The sequence below is a fragment of the Melitaea cinxia genome, chromosome 24 (assembly GCF_905220565.1).
Source record: "Melitaea cinxia chromosome 24, ilMelCinx1.1, whole genome shotgun sequence".
In the NCBI taxonomy this organism is placed as follows: domain Eukaryota; kingdom Metazoa; phylum Arthropoda; class Insecta; order Lepidoptera; family Nymphalidae; genus Melitaea; species Melitaea cinxia.
In genome coordinates, this window is record NC_059417.1 from 11,772,615 (window position 1) to 11,793,530 (window position 20,916).

Consider the following 20,916-nt stretch of genomic DNA (forward strand, 5'->3'; position numbering starts at 1 on the left):
CTTATCATAAGGTCTAGAATTTTGGACGTAATTATAAGTAAAAACAAATTTCATCACACACCAAGTCATACTATCATTATTCCAAGACTGACATTATGACAATACAGACTACATTTGCAATGAGCCTAATTTTATTCTTGAACGCTTAATTTTATTAACCATTGACCATTTCTTCTTTGATTTCTAAAAGATTATTATTCTCCCGAAATGAATTTGCAATGCACATTACGTTCGCGTCTATTGTCGAAAATGTTTTTAGGTTAACCGGGGTGCGGTGTCTAATTATGTCAACGGGTGCGGCTTGAGCGTTGGCAAACCAACAAACCACAGGCACTAACATTTACATTATTGTCATGCGTTGCATCATATTGGTGTTATTTAAGGTCTGAATGTCATGCAATGATCTGACAATGTTTATTTTTGACAATTTATTAATAGCCAATGTTTACTTTTTTAGCCAACTTCCTAAAAAGGCGGAGGAACTATTGACTCTGATTTTGACTGGACTGATATTTCTAATTGAGATCTAACTAATACTTCATCATTATTACAGCCTATACAGTCCACTGCTGGACATAGGCCTCCACAAGTTTACGCCAAAAATAACGTGAACTCATGTGTGTTGCCCATAGTCACCACGCTGGGCAGGCGGGTTGGTGACCGCAGGACTGGCTTTGTCGCACCGAAGACGCTGCTGCTCGTCTTCGGCCTGTGTATTTCAAAGCCAGCAGTTGGATGGTTATCCCGCCATCGGTCGGCTTCTTAAGTTCCAAGGTGGCAGTGGAACCTTGTTATCCCTTAGTCGCCTCTTACGACACCCACGGGAAGAGAGGGGGTGGCTAAATTCTTTAGTGCCGTAGCCACACAGCACTTACTTAACCTTTATTGTACACATAAAAAAAGGGTGGTGATTATGGGCAACACACATGAGTTCACGCATTTTTGGCTCGAACTTGTGGAGGCCTATGTCCAGCAGTGGACTGCAATAGGCTGGAATGATGATGATGATTTTATATTATATGTATATATAGATGTAGAAATGAGATGCATCTGGGGGCACGGTAGTGCCCCCGCCAAGACGAAACAAAAAAAAAAAAAAAACGAAAAGCACTACCTATCTTTTCTCGAAGTGCTTCGTCGTTTTTTTGAACCCTCATAACTTGGGTTTGGATTATACCAGATAAACAAAATTCTGGGGATATGGTGTCAATAGTAAACTTATTAAACATATAAGTTTCAATTGCATAGCTCTTATACTTTAGATTTTATTGATATCTAAAAAACCCCGATTTCGTCACTCACTGATGATCATCAAAATTCTTAGAGTACTTCCTGAAGTCCCAGAAAGCTGAAATTTGGTATGTAAGCTAGTATTAGTACACAAACAACAAAAAAATTCTAAAACTTGGAACTTTTACCCCCCAACCCCTTAAACTAGGGGATGGAAGTTTGTATGAGACTTTCGCAAATTTTGATGCTAGAGGTCTGAAAATTGATATAGGGACTCCTTGTAATTAATAATAATAATAAAATACATAAAAAATAAAAATCGGTTATTAGTTTATGTCGAAAATTTACATTTTGTAATTTTGGTATTTAAGTTTTGGCGGAGATCACCGTTTGCATATCAGTTCAACATAAAATCAAAAACAGCGTGCTTAAACCGAATATGGTGAAGATTGGATGATATTTATGGTATAAAATGTGTCGGAGGTAAAATGCAACTATAATATTGTCATAAGCAACTTACAAAAAGAAGTGAAATCCCACCAAAAACATTTTCATGTAAAATGTTGCCAAGACGAGATCATATGGCTCGCACTGTCAAAAAGTTATCAGATCTCATGTAGAGCCAAGCTTCTAACTCTACACGCCCTAACTCTACAAGCCCTAACTTCACAAACTCTACACCTTAGTCAAAATATGTGGCTTGGCCGTTTCATTACTACCGGCTGCCGAAGTTGTAGATGACGACATTCCTGTCTCATTTATATAAATATATTTTCTTTTTATTTTTATTTGTATTATATGTATATCAATTATTCTTCTTCTTTTTATTTTTTCTTTAATAGAACTATTGTATGACAGAAAAGTAAAAAACAGTGAAAAAATTTTTCACCTTACGCCCACGTGACGGTAGCGAAACGGCCAAGCCACATATTTTGACTAAGGTGTAGAGTTTGTGAAGTTAGGGCTTGTAGAGTTAGGGCGTGTAGAGTTAGAAGCTTGGCTCTACATGAGATCTGATAACTTTTTGACAGTGCGAGCCATATGATCTCGTCTTGGCAACATTTTACATGAAAATGTTTTTGGTGGGATTTTATATACATGTAGAAAATTAAAATACAGTTATTTAAAAAATTAACATATTTAGACGGTACAAACGTGACGTGTCGGAATTCGTCGAAATATATGAAAAAGTTCACTTCGCGTGCAACATGCTAATTTAATACGGCTTGGCTTTAACTTTACGTGGAACTGTATTATTCGTGGGTAAAGTTTGTTACTTTGATGGTATTTCTATTATTTGAAATATGTATTACTATATACGTGCGTTGTATATATAGTATATTATAAAAAGAGCGAGCGTGTTGAGTTTGAATAGTTTCCAACAGCCCTGCATTTCTTTTTAAACATTACATTTTACATTTCTAAATGCACAGTATTTCAGCCAAATGTTAGCAACGAATTCCAGTAAGTTAAAATGACAATTGTCAGAACAAATCAGGATTCCAAAAGATGAGTGATGAGTCTGATATAAAGTATAGATTACTGACAAAAATATAAAAACAATGCTAGAATCTGTCAGTATTCAATCAAAGGGGTAAAACATACTGATTTTAACTTCAACGTATCAAATTTGTTTGAAATGCATCAATTAGTTTCTTGTAACTGTATTTTTGCAAAGGATCCGCTCGTTCGCAGCACATTATTCCTAGACTATAAAGGCTCAGACGACGAAGCCGAAGGTTGCGCTGGTTCTCAAGTGTCATGAATAGTAAATGAAGCAGACGTTTCCATCACTGGCAAAGCCTTGCACTTTGTCTACATTAAAACTACGAAATAGGCTCTAATGGAGTGAAAATGACAAGAAAAATAGACCAAAACATACAATATTTGGAAATACAATACTTTCTACACACGCGGTCGTCTGTTAAAAATATAGGCAACTTGAAGCTTGTGTTAAGTCAATTGTATGATACATACACAAAAACCCAGACTCTGGACGGAAATCGATCGGCGATTGCCAATCAAAATAAAAAATTATTTCATTCAAGTGGATTTCAAAGGCAACACTTTAATCAAATAGCTAAATAGTTAAAGCTATATTTGTTTGTCTGTAAACTGCACCAACTCACTAGCCAATTATATAACGATATATAACGCTAATATATGATTGACAGAAAACGAAATTCATTGAAAATTTCATGAGTTAAAACCAGTTCAATGTGTTCGCAGGTGTTCAGTATATGAGGTATGTATTAAAGATAATATTACAAAACTAATCTCCGTAGTAAATAAAATACGATAATTCGTATAGCAATGTGAAGAGGAAAATTGTTTGTGGAAAATACCAATACACAAGGACAGTAACGAAATATAATACAATATCACTTATGTCATAATTGTGCGACATTCGATGTGTCTCCACTACTATACAAAATCAAAATTATTCAAATAGGCTTCAAAGGCATTTTGAATCGTAATTTTACTACTAAAATTATTCAAAAACGGGATATATACCATGTTTTTTATTTTCATTTTGCGAAGCTCGATATTTCTACATTAGCTACGAATGTCTTGGTCACGAGAGTAGAGAGAGAGTTCAGTCTCGAATGATTTTAGCAATAAAAATAACCATGGTAATTTAAAATGTTATATTACAAAATTAAACTTACATTTGTTTCAATTATTTAATTATAGTTAAAGTGAAGCTACCGTCAATTCGGAAAGCAAATTCTGCAGAGAATAATCGGGAAGTAACTTCGCTATTACTCTTTAAAAAAAAAATTCTATTACATTGTATAAAAATGTAGTATAATTACTAGTCTTGTCATCATTGTGCTGGTATAAAAACTATAAATTAAAAATACTATAATATAAAGCGCGAACATTACGCGAAGTTTTTGAATAATAACAGCGGTTTTATAATGAGGGGTGTACCGGCGTTGTTTACGTTGATATCATCAAATGCGAGGGTTATTCACAGTGCAGTAAATATTCCGCAGGCACAGGCGCAGGGGTGGTATTACACCTGTTTTTTTTTTCAACTTTGATTTCTGCAAGGAATAACTCAGCAGTGACTGTTGCAAAAAAGGCAAATCAATTTTTGAATATATAGAAGTCAGCAAATATTCCAAATAAAAAAAAAAAAGTCTTCGGTGCGACAAAGCCAGCCCTGCGGTCACCAACCCGCCTGCCCAGCGTGGTGACCATTTTTGGCGTGAACATGTGAAGGCCTATGCCCAGTAGTGGACTGCGAAAGGCTGCTGTGATGATGTGATGATGATGATGAAGTATTCCAAATGGTCTAATAAAATCCTATTCAAATCTGAGAATAAGAGTTCGGATACCCTCACCCGATCGAACCCACTGACTATAGGTTTGATAGGAGATAAAGCAATGCCACAACATTAGAAATTAATGTTCTGGCGCCTTAAAAGACTAAAGGACCTGTTAACCATTTTAATAGTTTATCGTCTCCAATCAAATCGAATACACTTGTATAAATAATAACAGAATAACATTAATTTAAAAAATATTTAAATTTTTCCTTTATCAGTTTTTTTAATTATCTCCTATATAAGCTACTATTCCCAAATGCTACATTCATTTGAAAAATCGTAGCTTATAATAACTGTAGTTTTTGCATAAAAGCGTCAAGGAAAATTCGATATTTTTTATTTTATTTTAGGGGTCAATTCACCTTATTTAATCTTATTACATTGTTGTTTCAACTTTATGTTACAAGATATTATATAGAAAAGATATATAAGACATACGTGTATGAGAAAAGGTGTTCCCTTGCTGATTCCCTGCTGGAATCAGGGATCGTAAAACAAACGTCTCTTACTGCGATATTTATTGTAACACTAGACCTCATGAGCGGTTCATTCCGGTTGAGTAACACTCGTAACATATTCTCGTATAACATGACAAACTTATTCAATCGTGTATTAATCTTACTGGATCTTAAAAAATAAGTATACTTTAATACAGCACTGTTTATGTTTCCGTTGAGAATGATATATTTTAGAGCATTGAAATTATTTTAACTTGTATTGAAGTTATAACTAACGTTGGTAAAATGCTTATAATAAAGTCGTCTGATGAGATAAAATAGATGCTTGTAATTTGACGCATTTTTTTTTTTGTATATTGACAATAATATTTACAACTAGCTGCATCACGCGGCTGTTTCTGTGTAATTTCTGAACCTCTGAAAACATCCGTCCATCCTCACAAACTTTCGAAATTATAACTTTAGTAGGACTTATTTATACGACTAGGTCGACTAACAAGCGTACGGATTACCTATAGACACCTGCAACACTAGAAGCATCGCAAGCGTGTCGCCGACCCTAGGGGCTCTGGTCGCCTTACTCACCACAGGGACACAACACTGCTTGAAAACAGTATTATTTAGCTGTGATCTTCTGTAAGGTCGAGGTACTATCCCAGTCGGGCTGCTCCAGATTTTGAGCAGGATATTTCCTGCTGTGATGTCTCAGTAGAAAACTTTAAAACTTATCCGTAACAATATTTCTGTCTCATCTACAAAAACCTTATACTTATTTAAATATATAGTAATTGAGAATACGTCTCTTTAGCGATAAACAGCCCTATTTCGAAGTGGCATCGACTGAGGCTGTGGAGGAAATAATTAAATAAACCTGCTGGCGCGTGCACTAAGAGTTACCGGGAAAGGTAAGTGCATGTTTTATTTTCGGTTGTAATTTCAGAGTCAGTGACGCGAGCTGTGAAAATATTATGCATTTGTTTTACACGCATTAATAAATTTTCAGGTAAATTTGAACCTTATTTGACATACAAATTTCAGGCAAATGGTGTATAATTTTTTGTTTTTAATTTTGTAAGTATTTCTATTGAGTCATGTTAAATCTGATAAATATTCTGTCTTAATGTCAAAAAAAAAAAAAAAAAATTCAATCTGTATTATTGTGTTCTTCGATTCATAATTTTTTATTTATTTTTTTTTTTATATTTATTATTAGCAAAAAGATTTCAAAGCATTTAGAAAAGGCCAAAACCTTTCTTTACTATGGATATACTCGTAGACTTTTAAACTTGAAAATCTTATAGGAGCATCCAAAATGTAACTACCCTATGTATTGATGTCAATACATTGAAACAAAATAATATAGGTCCTGTAGTACTAATAAACAATACTCAAACAAAAGAAACACCATTACCTAAAAACTCCATGGTACGCACAATAACAAGGAATCCTAAAAGCCATTATATGCTGGGATTTAATTTATCGAATGGACTAAGCGGCGCCGACGTTCTGTTTGTCGCTGAAAGAGTCTGGCTTCGATTACTACCTACTGATCACTAGTGTTGCCCAAATTCAGTCTTGGTCTTGCAGTCTTGGTCTTGTTCTTGCGTTTTTGCAAGACCAAGACCAAGAACAAGACCGCGTATTTTTAGCAAGACCAAGACCAAGACTGACCGTGCAAGACTTGAGCAAGAACAAGACATAGCCTGCAAGACTCTTGCGTCTTGCAGCTAGGACTTAGCGCTATTTCACTGAGTAGTTAGGTGTAACAGTTCGGTGTATAGGTAGGTACGCTTAGGAATTCTATGAGACGCAAAAAACTGTATCAAAGAATATGAAAAACTGGACCTATGCGCATTGCGACTAATACCATAAACATAGCGAATAAAAAAATATCTATTAAAATCAAACTGAGTGCATGCATAGTTATGTTTTAACCATCGGCACTTTGATAATGCGGCATCAAAGGTTTTGTACTTACTTCTCAAAGAAATTTGCCGCTTTTCGGAAGTACATGGTTATGATACACGCGCCGGCGGCTTCTTTTGAAATCTAAAACAATCGTTGCCGCCACGCCGAAATCATAACATTTGACACTATTTGATTGCCGCCATAGGGCGTAGGTATACTCATGCAAAATAATTTCGAATTTTAAGAGTACCTACAGGTGTTCCAAAGAATAAATAAGTTTCAGAGTGCTTAGAATGAAAATGAATACATTATACTGATCACGCAAGTAGTATTATGATTAGGATAAAATGGTAAGGATAGGTAGTAGATGTCATATTAATTCATTCTAGTAAGTATATATTATAATATTGATTACTTATATGGTTTTAAACTAATTACTTAGGTACTATTATTTTACATTTAGTCATTATATTTCTTAAGTTTTTACAAGAAAAAATAGCAAAAAGTGTTCAAATATCACCCGTTTAATAAATATTGTAGCCACTTTTAAATATACTTGAAACGTGTAAAAAAATTCTACAAAACTAATAAAATAATATAAAAAGCGTAGGTAGGTACTTACCTACTAATAAAATAAAAAGCCTGCGATAAGAGTTTTGTATTACTTACCAGCCCGAATATCTCTGAGAGAGATGATGAGAGTAAGTATTTACTAGCTTCGTCCACGAGGAATAGTAACTTTGGAGGTATAGTGACGTTCAGGACTTATTTATTTATTTTAAAACTTCTGTCATCAAACATACAAACGAACTCTTCAGCTTTATAATATTAGTATAGATGTACGCCAAAACATTCACTTATATGTAAAGAATAGTGATTGGCACTAATTCTTTACATATATTTTATTCACGCGTCGCGTCTGTACAAGTAGGTAATATTTAGTGTGTGTTTGTACGCCGCACGCGGCATTGTTTGATTTGCGGCGGCATTCTTTTCATAGAGCCGGCACGTGGCGAGGTGGCGCGGTAGAAAGCAAAGAAACGTACTAAAATAAAGGAATTATTTTAATTCCAGTCATTTCCAATTGAGCTGTGCTTCGAGTCTAACTTAATAATTGTTTTTACTAATTCTCGTTGTTTTCTAAAAACGTATCACGTGTACAATTTAATATGAGTGACGAAGATTCAAATTATTCTAGTCCGAGTAACGAGAGTTTGAGTCACAGATCTAAAAGACCCAAAAGCAAATTTGAGGAGTTTTTCGAAATAATTCATGCATCCCAAACTGCCTTCTGTAAATTGTGCCAACATAAAAAGATTGAAATAAAAATGAAAAACAGAAACACTTCAGGCTTAAGGAAACATCTAATATCTTTCCACAAAAAGGAATCAGAAATATTTCTTCCTGTTAAACCAAAATTAAGTGGAGATATCACAAGCTTTTTAGTAACCGCTGGAAGAAGTGGACAGGTAAGAATATTTTTTTAACGGTTAAAAGAATTTTAACTCTGCGTAGCTATTCATGCGATACTTTCAAAAACGCCATTAACTTACGTAAGTATTTTTGAGTTAGTGGTGTTTTCATCTAGGGGTGCGACATATTAAGTATGTAATTATCGTCTCAAATATTTTTTATAAGCACCCATATTTTCATTTAATCGGCCAGTAACAACTAAGTACTTTATTTTGGTAAATTACAGTACAGTGCAACCTTAATATAACAAATATCAATTTAACGATTTTCTCGATTTAACAACAACAAACCTCCTCCTCTTATACGCTCAAACCTAGTATGTTTTAAATAATAACACAAGATTTATTGTTTTGTTTCAGTCGGAAAACAGCAGTGACAACATCACGACAGCTACAGTTGATTGGGTGGTGAAAAAATATCTTCCCTTCTCATTTTTCGATGACGAAGCTACACAAGTATATTTTCGATGTATTTGCCCTAATATGGTGTTTCCTAAAAGGTCTACACTTAGAAGGAAAGTCAAAGAGCGATTTGAAGAGCTCCAATTGAATCTCAAGGAACGACTTCAACAATTATCATCTAAAATGTCTTTTACCATTGATGGGTGGACGTCAATTGCTGGTAGGAGTTACTACGGGGTTACTATTCATTATATAGACAACGAATGGAAGTATCAATCTGTAGTTCTTGATTTTATACCATCACGCGGTCGACATACTGGGGAAGATATTGCAACGATTTTCCATGAATGTTTATTGGAATATGGCATAATTGATAAAATACAAGGTATCACGGTCGACAACGCAACTGCAAATACCAAATTTATGTATGAACTGGGCAAACAGCTGCCGCCACACTTTGATTCAGACAATCAACATTTCCGGTGCTTTGCTCACATTTTAAACGTTGGTGTACAAGATTTATTAAAGACCTTAGCATTACACTGTGAGTCTGACACTAACGCGCAAGATCAGCAGTACGAAGACTATGCAGACGAAACTGAGGATGAGGAAGATGAAGAATCTGCACCAAATATTGCTGACTCGCGTACATCTGTAACAAAGTTACGCAGTATTTCCAGTAAAATAAAAAGAAGTGAGATAGTGAAGAAGAAGTTTCAGTCTGCTTGTGAAGCAGCTGGCGTGCCATCAAATCTAAATGCCATTCTTGACTGTCCAACGAGATGGAATTCCACACATGATATGATTGGATTTGGTTTAAAAGTGAGAGCGGGCATTGACATATTGTGCAGTTCTGTCACCGAATTAAACGATTTTCAAATCACAGCTAATGAATGGCAGGTACTCGAAAAATTACATAAATTTCTAATAAACTTTAAACTTTTAAGTACAAAACTTGGTGGAGACAAATATGTTACATTACCGCTAGTCATTGTATCATTCAATCTCTTGCTAGATAAAATTGAATCCATGGTAAAACAGTTAGATGAGAAACCTAATCGATCTGAAGTGGATAAAAGGCTCATTCTAGCTTTCCAAGCAGCTCGAGACAAAATGCTTAAACATTACAAGAAGAGCAACTGGATTTATTGTACTTCTTTAATTTTAGACCCAAGGCATAAGGCTCAGACTTTTGACCTGACAATGTGGGGGAAGCAACTTAAAACAGAAAGTCTGCGCAAGTTCAATGAACTTTATGAAGAATATAAAAGTCTACACTCACTGAACAAATCTCTGGAATTACCAGAAAAAGAAAATAAAGTATGTGATGAAGATGAAGACGTAATAGACTTTGATAAACTCTATGAATGTCCCTCGACGTCATCTGGATCTTGTCTTCAAGGCTTAGTGATAGACGAGTTGGAGGAGTACCTGAGAAAACCAAGAACTGCCAGCTCGGAAGACATTTTAGATTGGTGGAGGACGCATGAGACAGAGTATCCGATTTTATCGAAAATGGCCCGTGATTTTCTCTCAATACCTGCAACTTCAGTACCTGCTGAGAGGTTATTTTCTAAAGCATCATTAGTAATTAGAAAACATAGAAATAGGTTAAGTGATGAGTCAGCCAGATGGTTACTTTGTATTAATTCTTGGTCAAAAAAATTGATATAAAGTATGTGGTTGAAATCCCACGATCTCGCACTAAACGATTTGCTTCCTCGTTCCTAATACGCACCGCAAAAATTTGGAATGCCCTTCCGGCTTCCGTTTTTCCAACGAACTATAACTTGGGTATCTTTAAATCAAGAGTGAATAGGCATCTTCTAGGCAAGCGCGCACCACCTTAGGCTGCATCTTCACTTGACTAAAAAAAAAAAATCATAACCTAATGATAAAGCTGTTGATTTGTGTTGTATTTTATTTTTTATTCAAATAAATGATAAATCGTAAAACTCTTTTATTAAATTTCTTATAAGTTGAGGGTTCAATCTCTTTCTAGACAGATAAGTATTGTTCTTTAAAATACAGTCAAGTTATTGTAATTAATTTGTTTTTTTACATGTTTTAGCAAATGTAAGCTTATAAATCATAAATGTTTATTAAGAAACAGTTACTTCCATGGAAAACGACATATAGGTCAGTTGATTTTTCGAATTTCTTATCAAATCTTCAGTTATTTATTAATCTGCTTGATCTTTACTATGGCTATGTTAATTCAAGCTCACAATGTTCCAATTCTAATACGTTTTTCTAAGATTTAAAGTAAACTTTAATAAATAGTAATAGACTAATAGGTAATTGCAAGACTTGCAAGACTCTTGCTGCAAGACCAAGACCAAGACTGGGAGCGCAAGACCAAGACCAAGACCAAGACCAGGTGTATTGGCGCAAGACCAAGACCAAGACTGGCTAAGTCTCGTCTTGTTCTTGCATTTGGGCAACACTACTGATCACTCTCGGTAAACATTACACAGAGCTAATATTACAGTGTACTTGTGTTCTAATGAAAATAAATGTTTCCTTCTTTTGAACCGACTTCAATAAAGTAGGAAGCTTTTAATTCGATCGAGGTTTTCTTGTATCTTTCGTTTGAATCCCCAGACCTGAAGTTATGAATAATTTGGAGGGTAGTCTCAAATTTCAATATCGGTTTATTTTATATACCATTGAAATTGATTATTATTGAAGTTTGACAATAGGTACGAGTATTCAATAATAATCATTATAAATATAATACATATTTACATTTCACAACTTTTTGAGTTTGCATATAGTTCTTTTAGCTTTTTAATTTTGTTGTAAAATGAAATGGAGTATTTATTATTAGGTAGGTACTATCTTTTGCTTTTATAATACTAATTAAGATCAAAATCTACAACTCCAAGCCGGGCAACTACCATAATCATTACTTATAGAACGTGTATGGAAATTATAATTATCGAGAAAACGGTAAAATGTATTTTATATGCCAATATAAAATAATCGACACCTCCAAGAAACACTTACTACGCGAAGGATATTTAACACGGGTATACCGAAAGCTTCTAAAGAAAAATTACAATATAATATTAATTAATATAAACGAAATTTACTGTTTTAGTAAGCTCGTAGTAGTAATAAAAGCGCCATGTTGTGTGAATACATTTATGAGTGTTCCCCTCAATGTAGAAAAATCGAAAAATATTAGTGTATTCTCCATTCTACGTGACATTGGCCAAGTCATTTGTGAGGTCTTGGCACTATTGGAAGTCATTATCATCATTGGCCTTAGTCCGTCTATTGCAGACGATTTAGACAGCGTCAGAGAAACACTGTGTCGCCTAGGACACTCTTCAGGAAAACGCAGAGTTACCTAAGCTGTGCGCCACCCTCTCAACCTCACTAGCTAGGCCCACAGGAACGACGAGTCGATATGTGTGGAGCCAGTTCGGCTACAGGAGTCTTTCGCATTTTAGAGCTATGCCACGAATGCTTGACGGAGCCCCCATTCCGGGTTTCCAGGACCCTGATGATTTTGAGCCAGGTTTATCCCTTGGTCGCCTTTTACGACCCCCACGGGAAGAAAGGGGGTGGTGCTATTCTACTCGGCCGACAACACACGTCATTATTATACCTAACAAAGAAATCTATACGAATAAATAAAATTAGAGTCTCTGTTTGTATTATTAAAATAACCGGTTTTACTAAATGCATATGGATGTACACGGTACATATACCAAAATAACATTTTCTACAATTTTTGTCTGTCTACCTGTCTGTTTGTTCTGGCTAATATCTAAAATGGCTAGACCGATTTTCACGGGACTTTCACTAGCAGATAGCTGATGTAGTAAGGAGTAACTTAGGCTACTTTTATTTTAAAAATTTATTTATATTATAACTCTGCGAACTGAATAATAATAGCTTTTTTGTTAAATTCAACGCGAAAGAAGTCACGGGCACAGCTAGTTAATGAATAAAATAGAAAATACTTTTAATTCAGTTGACATATTCCTTATTAGTGTCGAAATATTTATGAGCGGTGAAATAAAAAGATTAAAAGAAATGAAGGACACTATCACGTATAAGTTACGTGTATGGTCAAATAGACTGCTAAGGTATGGAACGGAACAATTGTTAAAGAAGCCGACGACACTATCGATTCAGTCGAAACCGTGTTAGATACATTTTAATTAAGCTCTTAGGTGTGATAATTTTATTAATAGGTAATACATGTATGTTACATGTGTTTGTTATTAACCGACTTCCAAAAAAGGAGGAGGTTCTCAATTCAACTGTATTTTTTTTTATGTATGTTACATCAGAACTTTTAACCGTGTGGACCGATTTCGACAATTTTTTTTAAAAATCGAAACTACTTTTCGAGTTATATCTAATAATGCGTTTTTACTTGACGCTTTTTTCGTCGACCTACGTTGTATTTATACCGCATAACTTTCTACTGGATGTACCGATTTTGATAATTCTTTTTTTTATTGAAAAGGAGATATCCCTAGTTTAGGACCATGATAAGGAAACCAGGATCTGATGATGGGATCCCAGAGAAATCGAGGGAAACTCTTGAAAATCCGCAATAACTTTTTACTGGGTGTACCGATTTTAATAATTTTTAATTTAATCGAAAGCTGATGTTTGTCATATAAATTTTATTGAGATCTGATAACTACTTTCTGATTAATCTTTGATAACGCGTAGTTACTTGACTATTTTTTCGTCGATCTACATTGTTTTACTCGTCGATGTAATTGAAGTCGGTTTTTTTTTCGTTTGCGAGCAAACACAATTATTTTTGAAGTAAAACTTATAAGCACGCTTGACTTCGGAAGTAAGCTACGAAAGTAGAGCGTTACGAAAAGTGTGATAGGGCGAGGAGAACGGAGCAAGAGAGCGAGGTGCGAACGACTACACCGTATTGGATAATTCTTTATCACTGTTTTTTTTTTTTTGTATTCAAAATTAATCTGTATAGTATACAATAAAATATAAAGCGTAACAAAGTTCGCCTGGTCAGCTAGTATTATATATTAGGAACCTAAATAAATAACAAGTACAGTTATCCAAGTCGCTACGAAATCCACGTGAAACCCTCCGGGATTGTATTACGACGTATCCCTAAGAACGGATTTGCGACGGATAGAACTCTAACCCGGCGACTCTAACGTATCGAGTTCCCTCAGTAAATGGATCGTGAGTCAGAAATATTGAACTGGTAAACACATAACACCACCAAAAGCTTTGCACGGTGTAAAACCTAAATAAAACCTACGGTGGGATTACTTTTAATCAACGCGGATATGTGATGCAGTGTCTATAGATTCATAATTCCATACCAAAACACAGCTAAAACGTTACCAAATTGCAATGTTTCAAATACTGTAGACAATGCACTGCATATTTTTATAGAATTCGGGCGTATAAAATTTTGCACACTTATAGTTTATATAGAGGAGGAGTGCAGACTGCTAACATTTTTTTAAATTATGCATAAAAATACAAAAAATCAATAGAAAACATTACACACACTACCATTTATTTGACACACACACGCATATATACTCTTTTGTTTAATGTTCAAACTAATATTACAATTTAAATTATTTATACACTACAAGTAAAAGGGTATATTTTACAATAAATTTTAATAATTAAAAAAAGCAATAGCATCAAAACAATAAAGCAGTAAATAAAGCATAGCAGAGTGAGTATATATAACTCAAGGTTCACCAACAGGTATGAACGACATGATAAAGTGTCATTGAACCTGGGTAATTGATTCATAAGATCTGGCACATTTCCAACATACTATGTTTGCTATGTTTCCGTGACTCGCACTTCTAAAACCAAATTACTTAAAACTTCACTATCTCGTTAAATGTTTTATGAATGAGGGTATTTGATGTTTTATTTGATTATAATATCCACAAACCCGCAGTGGAGCAGCGTGGTGGATTAAGTTCCAATTCTTCTCCTACATTGAAATAGAGGCCCAGCAGTGGAATGTTATAGGCTGAATCGTGGTCGTGATTATAATATCATATTTTATAGCCTAATAAGTACGATTTTATAAACTAGTCGTGTTAAATAAAAGATATTATTAATTGAAAAAATTCTTTTGTTAATCCTTAAAAAAATTATCATGTTTAATGTAAGCCTACAAAAGATTCTGAATGTAGATTCTGCAGGTAATAATCGTCAAAAACTCCAGTTTACTCTTTAAATAATATCAATAAAAATATGGTAAAATTTTTAATTAACGTCTTGGAAAAGGAGGATGAATTCTTTTCTGAAAATATCTAAAAAAGACAAAAAAACCGCTACGGAAATAGTACGTCGACGAAGGTCTAACTTTTCAGAATTCATTCCGCAAAAACAATCGAGCACATATCATAAATTTCCAATTGAGATTTCCAGCCGACGTTGCGTATTCCACGATGAAAAGCCGCCAACATCACATATTCCGACGCCTCGGCGGCTCGGGATTATATCCGGCATTTCTTTTGTTTTGGCTACTTTGAAAAGAGACATTTTTACAGATATTGGAACTTCTAAGTAACAACTCGGAAAAATAAATACGCATTGGAAGATATAGAAAAAATCAAGCTTTTTTTGTTGATAAAGTACTTATATACAAAACTTACTATGTGTACGTGTGTCAACGTTCATCATTATAATTTCAAAACTTTACTAGTTACACCCCCAATATCACACAAACCGTAGCCTCTCGTCCTATCGCTATTAGATCACAATTTCATTACCAAACAATCTCCGCTCTCTATCACGTTTGTGCCACCTAATAGTTCCGCGATATTGACAACGCGCTGTAACTCAATTTGGAAGCCATTACTCCATCAGGTTTCGAATGAAATTGTACCTGCATCTCGATATACACTGCTATGAAACCCACATACACTGTGTAATATGATGTGATCGTATAACTTTTGTTTTACATCGAGATATGTTATATATATTTATATATCTGTATATATATATTTACTTACATAAAATTCGAAAGACTGCACAAAATTGGATAACTCATTTTTCTTTTCCTCTCTATGGGAAAATATAAAAAAAGAATATACTTAGAAAAATATAAGAGGCACGTAAAGTACGCCAGATCAACAGCTATTCTTTAATATTATTCTCTTAATTCTTTTCTATTTACTTCGTTATTGTCAGAACAAGGTTTATATATGAAAACAAAAAAAAATTAGCAGTACGAAGTTCGCTGTGTCAGCTATTATACTACTGGAAGAAAACACAAATTTTCTCTATACTCTCCCTTTATTATTTAAACATCCATTCTCACAAACGGAACTGAACGAATTTCTCATTTATAAATACAACAAAGTTTTTAGTTTTTAAATATAGGTCACTACTCAATTAAACACAACTTCTAGAACACTTATACTATAACGGAAGCGCATAAAAAGTTTTCTGCGTATCGCTAATTATATTTTTCCGTACGCCTGCGCTTCAAGTTGGACTTCAGTATGTTACGTATTAGTTATTGGGTCATCGGGCTGATATCGATTACACGGGACGCGCGGTCAGCTACAGATCATTTTTAAAACAGCAATTTTCTCTGCTGAAAAATAGTCCCTCTTGACTATTTTCCCGAATAGAAGGATTGGAGAAGTGGACGTGTCACGGGGCTCCAATGTGGTTTAATGGACAATTTTAGTACTAAGAGCAACGCTTCACTCATCATCACTTCAGCCTAATGCAGTCCACTGCTGGACATAGGCCTCCCACAAGTTCGCGCCAAAAATGGAGTGAACTCATGCGTTTTGCCCATAGTCACCACGCTGGGCAGACGGGTTGGTGACCGCAGAGCTGGCTTTGTCGCACCGAAGACGCTGCTTCCCGCCTTCGGCCTGTATATTTCAAAGCCAGCAGTTGGACGGTTATCCCGCCATCGGTCGGCTTTTTAGGTTCCAAGGTGGTAGTGGAACTGTCTTATCCCTTAATCGTCTCTTACGACACCCACGGGAAGAGAAGAGTAACTCTTGTTATCTAGTATGTACTAGAATAATTGGATTTACACGTTCTCTGAGAAATGATGCAAGCCCAAACCAGAATACTTGCATAAATACAAATATACTTTCGCGCGAGAATCTAACAAGTTTATTGCAAATAATATTTTAACTAAGTACAGATTGACCTCAAAAACACCCCAATATTTGAATATTAGAAAAACCAGAATTCAATACGTATTTAATCTGTCCCCCTATATACAAAACCCCTAAACAATACCCATCGTCTTCAAGCTTGAAACCGTCCCCAAAAATAACAAGACAATAAACAAGAGATATCACCATCATAATACCCGAAGTTTTGTGTGCCCTCTTCGAAAATACGCAATTCGAGCCGCGATTGTTCGGTTAATGGGGCGGGACGATAGGTCACGCGCTGTGACTCCTTTATTGATCAAACCTGAACATAATGCATTTAGTTTAAGAAACTTTGAAAATTGAATGAAACACGAATAATAATGAAACATTACAAGAACTCCTTATATATAGGAAAAATATATACACTTTTAAAACTGAAAGATAAATATTGCTTATTTCATTCGCTGTTGATACTGCTCATAATATTTCCGCTCTGTAAGCTAGTCTTCTGACCAAAGTAAGTTTGGAGGAAATGGCCGTATTTACGATAAAAGGCCGTTTATTGCAACTGGTGTAGCTTGGATAATTTTACTTACATTTTCATAACTTTTTGTAGTACAAAAAAAAATATACATATAAAATAAAGAAAATTTATATATATATCGAACGTCGACCACACGCAGTACTGCATAATGATATTACACAATACACCGGCGGAAGTGTAGTTATTCGACGCATTCATCACAAAGATATCAGATTCATCCTCTCATAACTTTGAAAAAAATATTAAGAATGTACCGTAAATGCGATAAGTGTCATTGATATGCGAATTTAGTTTAGGTATTTCTTAAGAAATACAGCCATAATTTTTATAAATACATTAATCTCTCTCTTGCAAAGGACGTTGTACTTCTCAAATTCTTAGCATTATATCGGTTTTTAACCAATAATAATAGAATCGCAAACATACACCTAATCCTTATTTATAAATGTAGACACACAGCGATCAAAACTACACGACACTTAAGCAAGCAAATTTTTCAGAGAAAGAGGAAATGCCTACGATGTCTTAGTAACTACAGACGCCGGAAAGAATTCCTCGACTTATCTGTACGCATGAGAGAGAGAAAAAATGTAAATGACTGCACATATTAACGTTGGCAAGTGACGGTGGAATTAGATCGTGGATCATTAACGTATACTGAGAGATATCTTTATAGATATCAATGAGGGGTGTGAACTTGGATTGACTTGTCTCAGTACATGAAAAATAATTTGACCATATCCCAATAGTTTTGAAGTCTAAATTTAGTTTAAGAGTTTTTGTACAACTACATCATCAAACAAGCGTACAGCTCACCTGATGGTAAGCGATTACCGTAGCTTATAGACGCCTCCAACACCAGAAGCATCGCAAGCGCGTTGCCGACCTTACCCCCAATCCCTCCAGGAGCTCTGGTCACCTTACTCACCACAGGAACACAATCTGCTTGAAAGCAGTATTATTTAGCTGTGATCTAGTGTAAGGTCGAGGTACTTTTCCAAAGGGGCCGCTCCAGATTTTGAGCAGGATATTTCCTGCTGTGTACTATCTCAGTTAAGACCTTGTCCATTATAAGTCACTTAGAACAATAACGTTAAGATCTTCAACTACATAATACATATATATAACAAGCACAGTACACCCTGTAACTTTCTAGCCGTTATTCTCAGTATTACGTAAAGTAGTAAAGGTAAATTGACGAGTCCTTAAAATCGATACGCCAAGTACATCATTAATATTTAAAAAAAATACAATAACTGAATACGTAAACAATACGTAGCGGAAAACCATCAAATTTTGAGTGTACAGTAAACCAAACGAAATCGACTATAAAACAATATCCATGCACGTTGTTATACGGTCGTACGCAATATAGACAAACTTACGTTGTCTACTGTAGAACGAACCGGATGATAATAACTTGAAGTTTCAAACAAATATGATACGTAATATTTAGAAATAAAGACTACCTTTTCATCAATATTGTAAACCGTAAATCACTTTATTTTCCGAGACAATACCACACGGGCGCAATTTCCTATGGAAATTGAATCTCCATATGTGAAAAGGCAAACTTCAGGCTGAAATCTGTGCTTATAATAAAATTCTTTGGTCCAATTCTGTATATATAATTGTGTTTGCTAGCAAACGAAAAAAACCGACTGCAATTACATCGACAAGTAAAACAACGTAAGTCGACGAAAAAAATTAACAAACGAACTAGTTGTCACTAAGATTTTCGAAGATTCCCCTGGATTTCTCTGGGATGCCGTCATTAGATCCTGGTTTCCTTATCATGGTACTACTCCTGGGATATCTTCTTTCTAACAAAAAAATAATCAGCAAAATCGGTTCATAAACGAAGAAGTTATCCGCGAACACACAAAAATAAATAAATATATATATATATATATATATATATATATATATATATATATATATATATATATATGTAGCGTAACCGTACCTGTAGCGTAATATTAGCTACACAGCGTATTTACTCAATGAAATTTAAATAAACTTAGCATGATTTGATGATAGTGATGATTTCTGCGATGTGGTTACGGCAATAAGAATATAGCCTACCACAAAGTTCCACTACCATCTTGGAACTTATAAAGCCGACCTATGGCGGGATAGCGGGCAGCAGCGTCTTCGGTGCGACAAAGCCAGTCTGCAGTCACCAACCCGTCTGCCTAACGTGATGGCTGTGGGCAACACACATGAGTTCACGCCATTTTTGGCGTGAACTCGTGGAGGCCTATGTCCAGCAGTGGACTGCGATAGGCTGAAGTGAGTGAGTGAGTAGCATGATTCGGGTTGACACTACGAACTATTTTATCCCAAAGTTCATAGAGAAAAAACACAAAACAATAATAGCCATTGAAATCACAGGTACTGCTACTAATTGTAGTTTTACTAAGCTCGCTAGCTTGTAAAGAACCTTTAACAATACGTTAAAAGTAATAATTACTTTAGTCATTAAGTACAACATAAGGCTACAGGAAGTTGAGATAACGGTTGAATGCAATTGTTTTACTATTCAGTTCTACATACCGTGTGATATAGCTTATCGGCGTGACATTGATATTGGTTATACCTATTCTCTAATAAATGTAAATAATTATAAATAACAGTATTTTGTTCCTAAGCTATACGTGCACCGGAATTGCACCTACGATTGATACCTACGAAATGACTTCATTATGGAATCTATGTATAAAAAAAGTTTATAGAGGAATAAATCTATTTTTAGACGTTGAATTAAGAATTAATGAAAACCGCTACTGTTTTCCTAAACCAGATTTTTCGTGTTCCTGATACAAACATAGGTACAGGATTTTTTTTGACATCTATTTTGAAGTAAAACTTTTATGCGTACGCTTGACTTGGGGAGTGCGAGACGAGGGAGTTACGAAAAATGTGATCGGGTGAGGCGAACGGACCAAGAGAGAGGTGCGAGCACACATTTCTTTCTCTCTTTCCTGCATAATATTTTAGTGCGTTTTACTCTCAAATTAACACGGGTGGAGCCGCTGGGCACAGCTAGTATTTCATAAGCTTCTATTAACATACATACATATGCGTATATATATTCAGACGCTGAGTAATATTATACACGAGAAACATCCGAATAAATTCTGCGTTATAGAACCGAAAGTCATCTTTTGTGCCTCACTTTATTCCTACCATTTACAGTCAGGTCTCTCGGCCCTCGTAAATATACGAAATGACTTATTTTTCCTTGTACTTAAGCATAGGAAACTTTAGCCCTTAAGACTGTAGGGATTAGGTCTTATTTGTTATGTAAAATGGTACGACTTTTTCTCCCGTCTGTGGATACGTTCTGTTTAAAAAAATAGGGGTTCAAGTTTTAAGAGGACAAACTCGGAAAAACAATGGTGAATTTTCGGTTGCGATGTTTTACGGAGGATCGTTTGTCTGGTTTTACCT